This window comes from Aegilops tauschii, chromosome 2 (genome assembly GCF_002575655.3).
Source record: "Aegilops tauschii subsp. strangulata cultivar AL8/78 chromosome 2, Aet v6.0, whole genome shotgun sequence".
NCBI classification, from domain to species: domain Eukaryota; kingdom Viridiplantae; phylum Streptophyta; class Magnoliopsida; order Poales; family Poaceae; genus Aegilops; species Aegilops tauschii.
Window position 1 is genome coordinate 200,755,379 of NC_053036.3, and position 13,828 is coordinate 200,769,206.

Sequence of the window (13,828 nt, forward strand, 5' to 3'; positions counted from 1 at the left end):
GATGTCGTTGACCCAGCGCGCAACCTGGTTTGCAGCCAGCCACGTGTTTGCCATGCGGTTGGGATCCTGGAGAACGGTCATCTGACCGATGAGGTGGCTGCGCTGCTGCTGCAGCAGCACTCGCCAAACGATGAAGGCAGTGACGAGGTCGGTGCCGGTGAGCCCCTCCCGCTCCTTCATCACCGACACCCGCTCGCACAGGTTGAGCACCTCCTGCGACGGATACTTGGGGTAGTACCCCGAGTTCCGCTTCTCCCTCGGCGGCGAGTTGACGAAGGGCGGCATATTGATACGGTCCGCGCCAAGGTTGCGGACGTAGAAGAAGGAATTCTGCCACTTCTTGGCAGAATCCTCCAGTGGCATCTTCGGGCAGTCAGCGCCCGACCGCTTGGAGATGACGGCGGCCCCGCACTCGGACATCTCCCCGGCCCTCGGCCCTTGCTGCTTCAGGGAGAAGAAGCGCACCCAGAGGTCGATCAAAGGCTCGACCCCCAGGTACCCCTCGCAGACGGTGACGAAGCCCGACAGCTGTACAATGGCGCCGGCGCCCAGATGATGAGGCTGGAGCCCGAAGAACTCCAAGAAATAGCGGAAGAAGCCGCTCGCAGGAAGCGTGAAACCGCGCTTGAAGTGCGGGAAGAAGACGACGCGCTCCGTGCCCTCGGGCCGCGGCTCCCGCTCCTCGCACGGCAGGTGCGCGGTGACCTCCGTCTCCCCCAGCAGGCGCCTGGTGGAGCGGAGATAGGCGATCTCGTCGAGGGTGACAGTCGAGCCCATCCACGAGCCCGACGGCAGCGCCATCAGCAAGCACGGAAGAAAGAAGGAAGATGGCAAGAGACCTCTGCTCAAGGCAGCGGGCCTCGCAGCGGGCGGCGGTCGCAAGAAGCAGAGGAAGGATGAAGAGGGAGGGGAGCGCGAGCGTGAATGATCTCCGCCGCTCCCTTCGCCCGCAATTTATAGGCCACAATTTGAAACATGGGGAAGTGGGATCGTTTGCGCTCGCCCCTCCCACTTCCCCGCAATAAGTGCGCACGTACGCACGCAGTAACTGCCTAGAGAATGGCAACCGAGCCGCGGACGCAGCAATAAATCCATGCGCGTAGGCCAAGGGCGTGCGGCGGTGGGCCCCAGGGCATCGTCCCGTCCGGTCACACGCGTGGCCTGTCAGGCCCCTCCGACTTCCAGGCACCATGTGGCGGCCGCGCGAGGCCCGAAAGATTATCCAAAGATTTGTCAAGCCCCTCGGTTTCCCGCCACGACCAGGATGCCGTGAGTCGGCTTCCGGAAGCCGGCACACAGTGGGTGTTGCCGGACCCGGCGGTCACCAAATCCGCCTCCGCAAAGGGTGAAACTACGAAAGCCCTTCCATCCAAAGACGGTGGACCTTCACAGCTTCGGGGACTACTATCGGGGGGATGAACCCCAGGCAGGCAACGGAACCCGGATCCTTTTCAAAAACAACGGGGCCAGCATTGCCCCTCAATCCGGCTCGCAGTTGGCCGGGTCGCTCAACCCGGCCAAGTCCCTCGACCCGGCCAGACTCCTCAACTCGGCCCCAACAACCAAGCTCAAGACTTCCCCAACAAGCCAGCTCCACCCTTGGTGTGTTCTCCAACCCGGCCGAGGGTCAGCAGCCGTACCATCCCGGCCGTACGACGGGACGAGTCTCCACCAACCGATGACCAAAGCCACAGTGCCCCGCCCATGCCTTTGGTCAGCCGGACGAGGCAACAGTGCCCCCCACCTACTCGCTGACCAGGGCTGGCGCGGCAACAGTGCAATCATCGTCACCCATGACGCCAGCAAGCGGCGACCTGACGGAGCGCCACTGTAGTCGACTCGACTCGGCCACACCCTGACGATCGACAAGACGGCGCACCGTGCCCCTAGGCGCATGGGGTCCCCGCCCGAGGAACCCGGCGAGACCTGGCACCCGGCGGGTCTGATACGTCCATTTTGCATCATGCTTTTATATCGATATTTATTGCATTATGGGCTGTTATTACACATTATGTCACAATACTTATGCCTATTCTCTCTTATTTTACAAGGTTTACATAAGGAGGGAGAATGCTGGCAGCTGGAATTCTGGGCTGGAAAAGGAGCAAATATTAGAGACCTATTCTGCACAACTCCAAAAGTCCTGAAACTCCACGAATTTATTTTTGGAAATAATAAAAAATACTGAGCGCAAGAAATACATCAGGGGGGCCGGGGAGTGAAGCGCCTTTGGTAGGTGGAATTTGTTAAGGAAAAATTTATATAGTGTGCTGAAATTTACTATCACTTGTTACTATGGAAAGTAATCCTCTGAGGGGCTTGTTCGGGGTATCTTCACCCAGACCGGTAGAGCAAAGAGTTGCTCCTCAACCTACTGAAAGTGAAAATATTCACTTTGAGATTCCTTCGGGTATGTTAGAAAAACTGCTAGCTAATCCTTTTGCATGTGATGGAACAAAGCATCCTGATGAGCACCTAATATATGTGGATGAAGTTTGTGGATTATTTAAGCTTGCAGGTATACCCGGAGATGTTATTAAGAAGAAGGTCTTCCCTTTATCTTTGAAGGGAGATGCATCAACATGGTATAGGCTATGTGATGATACAGGATCATGGAACTACAAACGACTGAAATTGGAATTTCATCAGAAATTTTATCCTATGCATCTTGTTCATCGTGATCGCAATTATATATATAATTTTTGGCCTCGCGAAGGAGAAAGCATCGCTCAAGCTTGGGGGAGGCTTAAATCAATGTTATATTCATGCCCCAATCATGAGCTCTCAAGAGAAATAATTATTCAGAATTTTTATGCTCGGCTTTCTGATAACAATCGCACCATGCTCGATACTTCTTGTGTTGGCTCTTTTATGATGAAGACTATTGAATTCAAATGGGATTTATTGGATAGAATTAAACCCAACTCTGAAGATTGGGATCTCGACGAAGGTAAGGAGTCAGGTATGACATCGAATTTTGATTGTGTTAAATCTTTTATGGATACCGATGTTTTCCGTAAGTTTAGCACTAAATATGGACTTTACTCTGAGATAGTAGCTTCATTATGTGAATCTTTTGCTACTTATGTTGATCTCCCCAAGGAGAAGTGGTTTAAATATCATCCTCCCATAGAAGTAAAAGTAGCTGCACCTACTAAAGTTGAAGAAAAGACCATCACTTATAATGATCCTATTGTTCCTACTTCTTATGTTGAGAAACCACCTTTCCCAGTTAGGATAAAGGATCATGCTAAAGCTTCAACTGTGGTTCGTAAAAGCAATATTAGAACTTATACACCTCCTGAGCAAATTAAAGTTGAACCTAATATTGCAATTGTTAAAGGTCTTTTGTCTGATAATATTGATGGGCATGTTATTTATTTCTGTGAGGAAACTGCTAGAATTGCTAAACCTTGTGCTAAAGATAAACATAGACCTGTGGTAGGCATGCCAGTTATTTCTGTTAAAATAGGAGATCATTGTTATCATGGCTTATGTGATATGGGTGCCAGTGCTAGTGCTATACCTCATGACTTATACAAAGAAATTATGCATGAAATTGCACCTGCTGAGATAGAAGGTGTTGATGTTACCATCAAACTTGCTAACAGAGATACAATATCACCCATTGGAATTGTTAGAGATGTTGAATTCTTGTGTGGGAAAACTAAATATCCTGCTGATTTTCTTGTTCTTAGTTCCCCACAAGGTAGCTTTTGTCCCATTATATTTGGTAGACCCTTCTTGAACACTGTTAATGCTAAGACAGTCTGCGAAAAGGATGTTGTTACTATTGGTCTAGGTGATATGTCTCATGAGTTTAATTTCTCTAAATTTCGTAGACAGCACCGTGAAGAGGAATTACCTAGTAAGGATGAAATTATTGGTCTTGCTTTTATTGCCATACCTCCTAGTGATCCTCTAGAACAATATTTGCTAGACCATGAAAATGATATGTTCATGAATGAAAGAAGGGAAATAGATGAAGTGTTCTTTAAACAGGAACTCATCCTGAAACACAATTTGCGTGTTGAAATCCTAGGGGATCCTCCTCCACCCAAGGGTGATCTCGTGTTTGAGCTTAAACCGTTACCTGGTACTCTTAAATATGCTTATCTTGATGAGAAAAAGATATATCCTGTTATTATTAGTGCTAACCTTTCAGAGCATGAAGAAGAGAGATTATTGAAAACTCTGAAGAAGCACCGTGCTGCTATTGGATATACTCTTGATGATCTTAAGGGCATTAGTCCCACTGTATGTCAACATAAAATAAATTTGGAGGAAGATGCCAAACCAGTTCGTGATCATCAACGACGGCTGAATCCTAAGATGAAGGAAGTGGTAAGAAAAGAAATACTAAAGCTCCTTGAGGCAGGTATAATTTATCCCGTTGCTGATAGTCAGTGGGTAAGTCATGTCCATTGTGTCCCTAAGAAGGGAGGTATTACCGTAGTTCCTAATGACAAAGATGAATTGATCCCGCAAAGAACTATTACAGGTTATAGGATGGTAATTGATTTCCGCAAATTAAATAAAGCTACTAAAAAGGATCATTACCCCTTACCTTTTATTGATCAAATGCTAGAAATATTATACAAACATACCCATTTTTGCTTTCTAGATGGTTATTCTGGTTTCTCCCAAATACCTGTGTCAGCCAATGATCAATCAAAGACTACTTTTACTTGCCCTTTTGGTACTTTTGCTTATAGACGTATGCATTTTGGTTTATGTAATGCACCTGCTACCTTTCAAAGATGCATGATGGCTATATTCTCTGACTTTTGTGAAAAGATTTGTGAGGTTTTCATGGACGACTTGTCCGTCTATGGATCCTCTTTTGATGATTGCTTGAGCAACCTTGATCGAGTTTTGCAGAGATGTGAAGAAACTAATCTTGTCTTGAATTGGGAAAAGTGCCACTTTATGGTTAATGAAGGTATTGTCTTGGGGCATAAAGTTTCTGAAAGAGGTATTGAGGTTGATAAAGCCAAGGTTGATGCTATTGAAAAGATGCCATGTCCCAAGGACATCAAAGGTATAAGAAGTTTCCTTGGTCACGCCGGTTTTTATAGGAGGTTCATTAAGGACTTCTCAAAAATTTCTCGGCCTCTGACTAATTTATTACAAAAAGATATACCATTTGTCTTTGATGATGATTGTGTAGAAGCATTTGAAATACTTAAGAAAGCATTGATCTCTGCACCTATTGTTCAGCCACCTGATTGGAATTTACCCTTTGAAATTATGTGTGATGCTAGTGATTATGCTGTAGGTGCTGTTCTAGGGCAAAGAGTTGATAAGAAATTAAATGTTTTTCAATATGCTAGTAAAACTCTAGACAATGCTCAGAGAAATTATGCTACTACCGAAAAAGAATTCTTAGCAGTCGTATTTGCTTGTGATAAGTTCAGACCTTATATTGTCGATTCTAAAGTAACTATTCACATGGATCATGCTGCCATTAAATATCTTATGGAAAAGAAAGATGCTAAACCTAGACTTAATAGATGGGTTCTCTTGTTACAAGAATTTGATTTGCATATTATTGATAGAAAGGGAGTTGAGAACCCCGTTGCAGACAACTTGTCTAGGTTAGAAAATATTCTTGATGACCCACTACCTATTGATGATAGCTTTCCTGACGAACAATTAAATGTCATAAATGCTTCTCGTACTACTCCATGGTATGCTGATTATGCTAACTATATTGTTGCTAAATTTATACCACCTAGTTTCACATACCAACAAAAGAAAAAGTTTTTTCTATGATTTGAGACATTACTTTTGGGATGACCCACATCTTTATAAAGAAGGAGTAGATGGTGTTATTAGACGTTGTGTACCTGAGCATGAACAGGAACAGATCCTACGCAAGTGTCACTCCGAAGCTTATGGAGGACACCACGCTGGAGATAGAACTGCACATAAGGTATTGCAATCCGGTTTTTATTGGCCTAGTCTCGTCAAGGATGCCCATAAGTTTGTCTTATCTTGTGATGAATGTCAAAGAATTGGTAATATTAGTAGACGTCAAGAAATTCCTATGAATTATTCACTTGTTATTGAACCATTTGATGTTTGGGGCTTTGATTATATGGGACCTTTTCCTGCCTCTAATGGATACACACATATTTTAGTTGCCGTTGATTACGTTACTAAGTGGGTAGAAGCTATTCCAACTAGTAGTGCTGATCATAACACTTCTATTAAGATGCTTAAGGAAGTTATTTTTCCGAGGTTTGGAGTCCCTAGATATTTAATGACTGATGGTGGTTCACATTTTATTCATGGTGCTTTTCGTAAAATGCTTGCTAAATATGATGTTAATCATAGAATTGCATCCCCTTATCACCCGCAGTCTAGTGGTCAAGTAGAATTGAGTAATAGAGAACTCAAATTAATTTTGCAAAAGACTGTCAATAGATCTAGAAAGAATTGGTCCAAGAAACTTGATGATGCATTATGGGCCTATAGAACTGCATATAAAAATCCTATGGGTATGTCTCCGTATAAAATGGTTTATGGAAAAGCATGTCACTTACCTCTCGAACTAGAACATAAAGGCTTATTGGGCTATTAAAGAGCTCAACTATGATTTCAAACTTGCCGGTGAGAAGAGGTTATTTGATATTAGCTCACTTGATGAATGGAGAACCCAAGCTTACGAGAATGCCAAGTTGTTGAAAGAAAAAGTTAAAAGATGGCATGACAAAAGGATACAAAAGCGTGAGTTTAATTTAAATGATATGTATTACTATACAACTCTCGTTTAAGATTTTTTGCAGGAAACTTCTCTCTAAATGGGAAAGCCCTTACGTTATCGAGGAGGTCTATCGTTCCGGTGCCATAAAAATCAGCAACTTCGAAGACACAAATCCGAAGGTGGTGAACGGTCAAAGAATCAAACATTATATCTCAGGTCATCCCATAAATGTTGAAACCAATGTTATTGAAACCGTAACCCCGGAGGAATACATAAGAGACACTTTCCTGAATGTTTCAGACTCCGAAAAGGAATAGGTATGTGGTACGGTAAGTAAACCGACTCCAAAACAGTTCTAAAGGCAATATTTCTCCGTTTTGGAATATTTAGAAAAATAGAAAAATAAGAAGCAGTCCGGGAAGGACACGAGGCCTCCACGAGGGTGGAGGGCGCGCCCCCTACCTCGTGGGCACCTCTTGTGCTCTTCGGACTCCGTTCTCCTGCACGTTACGTATTTTGGTTGGTAAAAATTCATTATATAATCTCCCGATGGTTTTGACCACCGTATCATGCAATTATCCTTTGTTCTTGTTTCGAGCTATTTTTCTGACAGATCTAGATTATCATGACGTCTCCAAGTTCCCCCAAGGACAAGTTCTTCGAGAAGGTCATCAACCCTTACCTCGCGGAGGTGCTGCGACACCCTCAAACCATTGAGATGCGTGATGGGTTGCTGCACATCTGCGATGTTGAGGGACCGAAGGGGACCGAAAGCGTGGAGACGAGGCTCGAAGCAATGGAGCAACAAGTTTTCAAGTGCCAGGGGATGGTGGAACGTGGACTCAACTCCAACCACATGATGATCGCGGAGTTCACCAACAACCACAAGCTGGATGCCAACAACATTGGGGAGACCATCTTCAAGCTTCACGAGAAGATCGAGCACCTTCAAGCCCAAATCTATGACCTGCAAAACTAAAACTGTGAGTATGAATATAGATTCAAAAGGATGAGTTTGGCTGCAGATTTGAGGATCCCGGAGACTCGATCATCCTTCTATGATGGTGAGCCTATGCCTTGGAAGATGGACGACAAGCCCGCATCGTCAACAACTCCGCCACCTTCCTCACCAGCAAAGGAGATATAATCACATGGGTATGGGCACTCCCCTTGGCAAACTGCCAAGCTTGGGGGAGATGCCCCGGTATCGTATCACCATCACACTCCTATCTTTACCATTTTTCTTAGTTCGATCCTTTTAGTAGTATCTTCATCTAGTAGAATAAAGTTTTGGTATGATCTAGTTATGAGTTTTGCTTTATGATCTCTCTTTCTAATTGAGTCCATGAGCTATATAATAAAGATTAGTGTTGAGTCAAGGGCTTGATTATTTTGCCATGATCTTGAGTGAATAAAAGAGAAAATAATAAAAAAGAAACAAAGAGATCATATTGATCTTATGGAGGGTAATGACTTCACATAGAAAGAGTATGATGATTAAAAATTGTTGAGAGTTGGCGAACATAGCTTTGGTCATCGTTGCAATTAATAGGAAGTAATAAAGAAAGAGAGGTTTCACATATAAATATACTATCTTGGACATCTTTTATGATTGGGATCACTCATTAAAATATGACATGCTAAAGAGTTGATGTTGGACAAGGAAGACAACGTAATGGGTTATGTTTTCTTATATCTGAGATAAAGTATATTGTCATGGATCATCCAACATGTTGAGCTTGCCTTCCCCCCTCATGCTAGCCAAATTCTTTGCACCAAGTAGAGATACTACTTGTGTTTCCAAAAACCCTTAAAGCAGTTTTGCCATGAGAGTCCACCATATCTACCTATGGATTGAGTAAGATCCTTCAAGTAAGTTGTCATTGGTGCAAGCAATAAAAATTGCTCTCTAAATATGTATGATTGATTGGTGTGGAGGAAATAAGCTTTATACGATCTTGTGATGTGGAAGAAATAAAAGCGACGGACTGCATAATAAAGGTTCATATCACAAGTGGCAATATAAAGTGACGTTCTTTAGCATTAAGATTTTGTGCATCCAACCCTAAAAGCGCATGGCAACCTCTGCTTCCCTCTGCGAAGGGCCTATCTTTTATTATTATCTTCTACCTTATGCAAGAGTCATGATGATCTTCACCTTTCCTTTTTACATTTTATCCTTTGGCAAGCACATGGTGTTGGAAACATCCTGATAGATATATCTAATTGGATGTAAGTTAGCATGAATTATTATTGTTGACATTACCCTTGAGGTAAAAGGTTGGGAGGCGAAACTATAAGCCCCTATCTTTCTCTTTGTCCGATTAAAACTCCGTAACCACAAGTATTGCGTGAGTGTTAGCAATTATGAAAGACTAAATGATAGTTGAGTATGTGGACTTGCTAGAAAGCTCTGACATAGACTCTTTCTGATGTTATGATAAATTGCAATCGCTTCAATGACTGAGATTATAGTTTGTTAGTTCTCAATAAAGTTTCTGATTCATACTTTGCATTGTGAATAGATTATTACCTGAGCTTAAGAAATCATATGACAATATCCATATATGTTGCTGTTATGAGAATAATCATGATGCCCTCATGTCCGTATTTTATTTTATCGACACCTCTACCTCTAAACATGTGGACATATTTATCGTTATCGGCTTCTGCTTGAGGACAAGCGAGGTCTAAGCTTGGGGGAGTTGATACGTCCATTTTCCATCATGCTTTTATATCGATATTTATTGCATTATGGGCTGTTATTACACATTATGTCACAATACTTATGCCTATTCTCTCTTATTTTACAAGGTTTACATAAGGAGGGACAATGCCGGCAGCTGGAATTCTGGGCTGGAAAAGGAGCAAATATTAGAGTCCTATTCTGCACAACTCCAAAAGTCCTGAAACTCCACGAAAGTTATTTTTGGAAATAATAAAAAATACTGAGCGGAAGAAATACATCAGGGGGCCACCACCTGTCCACGAGGGTGGGGGGCGCGCCCCTGCCTCGTGGGTCCCCTTGATGGCCCTCCGATGCCTATCTTCTTCTATATGAAGTCTTTCGTCCGAAGAAAAATCATAAGCAAGCTTTCGGGACGAGACTCCGCTGCCACGAGGCGGAACCTTGGCGGAACCAATCTAGGGCTCCGGCAGAGCTGTTCTCCCGGGGACACTTCCCTCCGGGAGGGGGAAATCATCGCCATCGTCATCACCAACGCTCCTCTCATCGGGAGAGGGCAATCTCCATCAACATCTTCACCAGCACCATCTCCTCTCAAACCCTAGTTCATCTCTTGTATCCAATTCTTGTCTCATGGTCTGGGATTGGTACATGTAGGTTGCTAGTAGTGTTGATTACTCCTTGTAGTTGATGCTAGTTGGTTTATTTGGTGGAATATCATATGTTCAGATCCTATATGCATATTAATACCCCTCTGATTATGAACATGAATATGCTTTGTGAGTAGTTACATTTGTTCCTGAGGACATGGGAGAAGTCTTGCTATTAGTAGTCATGTGAATTTGGTATTCGTTCGATATTTTGATGAGATGTATGTTGTCTATCCTCTTGTGGTGTTATGTGAACGTCGACTACATGACACTTCACCATTATTTGGGCCAAGAGGAAGGCATTGGGAAGTAATAAGTAGATGATGGGTTTCTAGAGTGACAGAAGCTTATACCCTAGTTTATGCGTTGCTTCGTAAGGGGCTGATTTGGATCCATATGTTTCATGCTATGGTTAGGTTTACTTTAATACTTTTTGTGTAGTTGCGGATGCTAGCAATAGAGGTTAATCATAAGTGGGATGCTTGTTCAAGTAAGAACAACACTCAAGCACCGGTCCACCCACATATCAAATTATCAAAGTACCGAACGCGAATCATATGAACATCATGAAAACTAGCTTGACGATAATTCCCATGTGTCCTCGGGAGCGCTTTTCTCTATATAAGAGTTTGTCTAGGCTTGTCCTTTGCTACAAAAAGGATTGGGCCACCTTGCTGCACTTTATTTACCTTTGTTACTTGTTGCTCGTTACAAATTATCTTATCACAAAACTATCTGTTACCTACTATTTCAGTGCTTGCAGAGAATACCTTGCTGAAAACCGCTTATCATTTCCTTCTGCTCCTCGTTGGGTTCGACACTCATACTTGTCGAATGGACTACGATAGATCCCCTATACTTGTGGGTCATCAGGGTCCCAGCGCCGGGCTCCCTGGACACTGACAACCCGGCCCTACGGCCTTGTAACATTACCATTGTACCCCTGGGGGGTTGAACTATAAAACCCCCCAGGAGCCCTCATGCATACGGGCAATGCTCTCACCCATCCACCCACTCACACACCTAGCAAGTAACACCCGAGGAGAGGGAACTGCCTAAGCCTTGGCCAGCCTCCCTTCTTCCTCCATACAGCTCTAGGAGCAACTCTGTACTAATACATATCAACTACACTCGGCGGGACTAGGGGTGTTATCTCTTCAGAGAGCCCCGAACCTGGGTATGTCTTGCGTCCCGCGCTCGCTCATGCCGACCTCGCCTCTGGAGCCCACCAGTGCCCTCAAGCCGCCTCCTATCTTTAGCCATCCCTTGGCATCTGCCGTGCGCCCACCATGACAGGTAACCCTCGGGATAGAGCACCGAAAAGCAAGAGAAGAGGTACTCGGGATATGGAGTTCCAAAGAAAAAGAAGTTTGATAAAAGAACGATCAAGTGGCACAATTGGTACACTTCAAATCTGAGTACATGAAGCCAGCAAAGGAGTAGGCGTGTAAGTGCATCAAGTGCCCCCTTAGTAGTTTTGGAGTATTGAAGACAAATAGGTTGAGGGACTAGCGTGTTTGTGAGTGTACACAGGAGATATAGTTCCGTGAAGATTTGGTTTAACCCATGGAAGACAACCCCTAAAAATGTATTTCTTTAGGTGAAGAATTTGGTGATGAAATTGGTACGGCCTTTGAAGAAATTGATGTGAATACTTTGAAGCTTGAAGACTTTTGTTTTCGTATTTCTTTCCTCTTATTTTGAGTCATATGAAAAATTGTACTGTTAAAAGGGGTCTAGGTGAATCATAGTTCACATTTCCAAAGTGATGCTCAAACCTACACATACACAAGCCGCTTTGAGTGAAGCCTATGGAAATCTCCGGAACAGCTGACGAATTTGCTAGCGATAGTGACGAAGTTCATCTGGTCGCTGACGAATTTGGTCCGGCTGAGGAGTTAGGATTTCGTCAGTGTGATCTACTTACCGTGAGGAAATTGAGTGCCCCGATGAATTTGAGAGTTTGGATTCCGACCGTTGCTATGCCGCGTGCTAGTTGTTGAGTGGATCCTTACCCTTACAACGGCCATATCAGAGAAGGGCATTTATGACAATTCAAGTTGGGTTGCCCCTGGCTATAAATAGCCACCCCACACAAGCACTTGTTGGTTGGCTGCTTAGACAGAACTTGACACTTTTCATTTGAGAGCAACCCATCCTCTGATGACTTTGAGAGAATCCTAAGTGAGGAAAAAGCCACCAGAGCCAAAGTGATTGAGCATCACTGAAGAGATTGATTTGCATGATCCGACACCTGTTTCCTTTGAAGATTGTCATTCTTCCAAATAGTTAGCATCATGTTGTGAGCACCCAAGAGTCATTGTGGTGTGCCAGTGAATAAGTCTGTGAAGGTTTTGGAAGTCTACCTTGAAGACTTACCACGAGTGATTGGACGAGGTCTAAGTGACCTTAGCTGAAGAGGAATACTATGAGGATTATGTGTCCTCTAAGTTTGTCTCATCCGCCTCAACGAGACATACAGTAGATACAACAACTGGAACTGATCTACCAAATTGTTGTGTCTTCGACAAGCCTACCTGGTTTCAAATTCCTCAACCATTACCTTTACGTTATTCCGTGTTGGGGAACGTAGTAATTTCAAAAAAAAAATCCTACGCACACGCAAGATCCATCTAGGTGATGCATAGCAACAAGAGGGGAGAGTGTTGTCTACGTACCCTCGTAGACCGAAAGCGGAAGCGTTATGACAACGTGGTTGATGTAGTCGTACGTCTTCATGATCCGAACGATCCTAGTACCAAAGTACGGCACCTCCGCGATCTGCACACGTTCAGCTCGGTGACGTCCCACGATCTCTCGATCCAGCTGAGTGTCGAGGGAGAGCTTCGTCAGCATGATGGCGTGATGACGGTGATGATGAAGCTACCGGCGCAGGGCTTCGCCTAAGCACTACGACGATATGACCGAGGTGGATTATGGTGGAGGGGGGCACCGCACACGGCTAAGACAATGATCAACTTGTGTGTTTATGGGGTGCCCCCTCCCCGTATATAAAGGAGTGGAGGAGGGGGAGGGCGGGCCCTCTCTATGGCGTGCCCTAGAGGAGTCCTACTCCCACCGGGAGTAGGATTCCCCCCTTCCAAGTAGGAGTAGGAGAGGAAGGAAGCAGGAGAGAGGGAGGAAGGAAAGGGGAGCCGACCCCCTTCCCAATTCAGATTGGGCTTGGGGGGGCGCGCTCCGTCCTAGGCCGCCTCCTCCTCTCTCCCACTAAGGCCCAATAAGGCCCATACACTCCGGGGGGGGGGGTTCCGGTAACCTGCCGGTACTCCGGTAAATGCCCGAACTCACCCGGAACCATTCCGATGTCCAAACATAGCCATCCAATATATCGATCTTTATGTCTCGACCATTTCGAGACTCCTCGTCATGTCCGTGATCACATCCGGGACTCCGAACAACGTTCGGTACATCAAAACACATAAACTCATAATACCGATCGTCACAGAACGTTAAGCGTGCGGACCCTACGGGTTCGAGAACTATGTACATGAACGAGACTCATCTCCGGTCAATAACCAATAGCGGAACCTGGATGCTCATATTGGTTCTTACATATTCTACGAAGATCTTTATCGGTCAAAGCGCATAACAACATGCGTTTGTTCCCTTTTTCATCGGTATGTTACTTGCCCGAGATTCGATCGTCGGTATCTCAATACCTAGTTCAATCTCGTTACCGGCAAGTCTCTTTACTCGTTCCATAATGCATCATCCCGCAACTAACTCATTAGTCACATTGCTTGCAAGGCTTATAGTGATGTG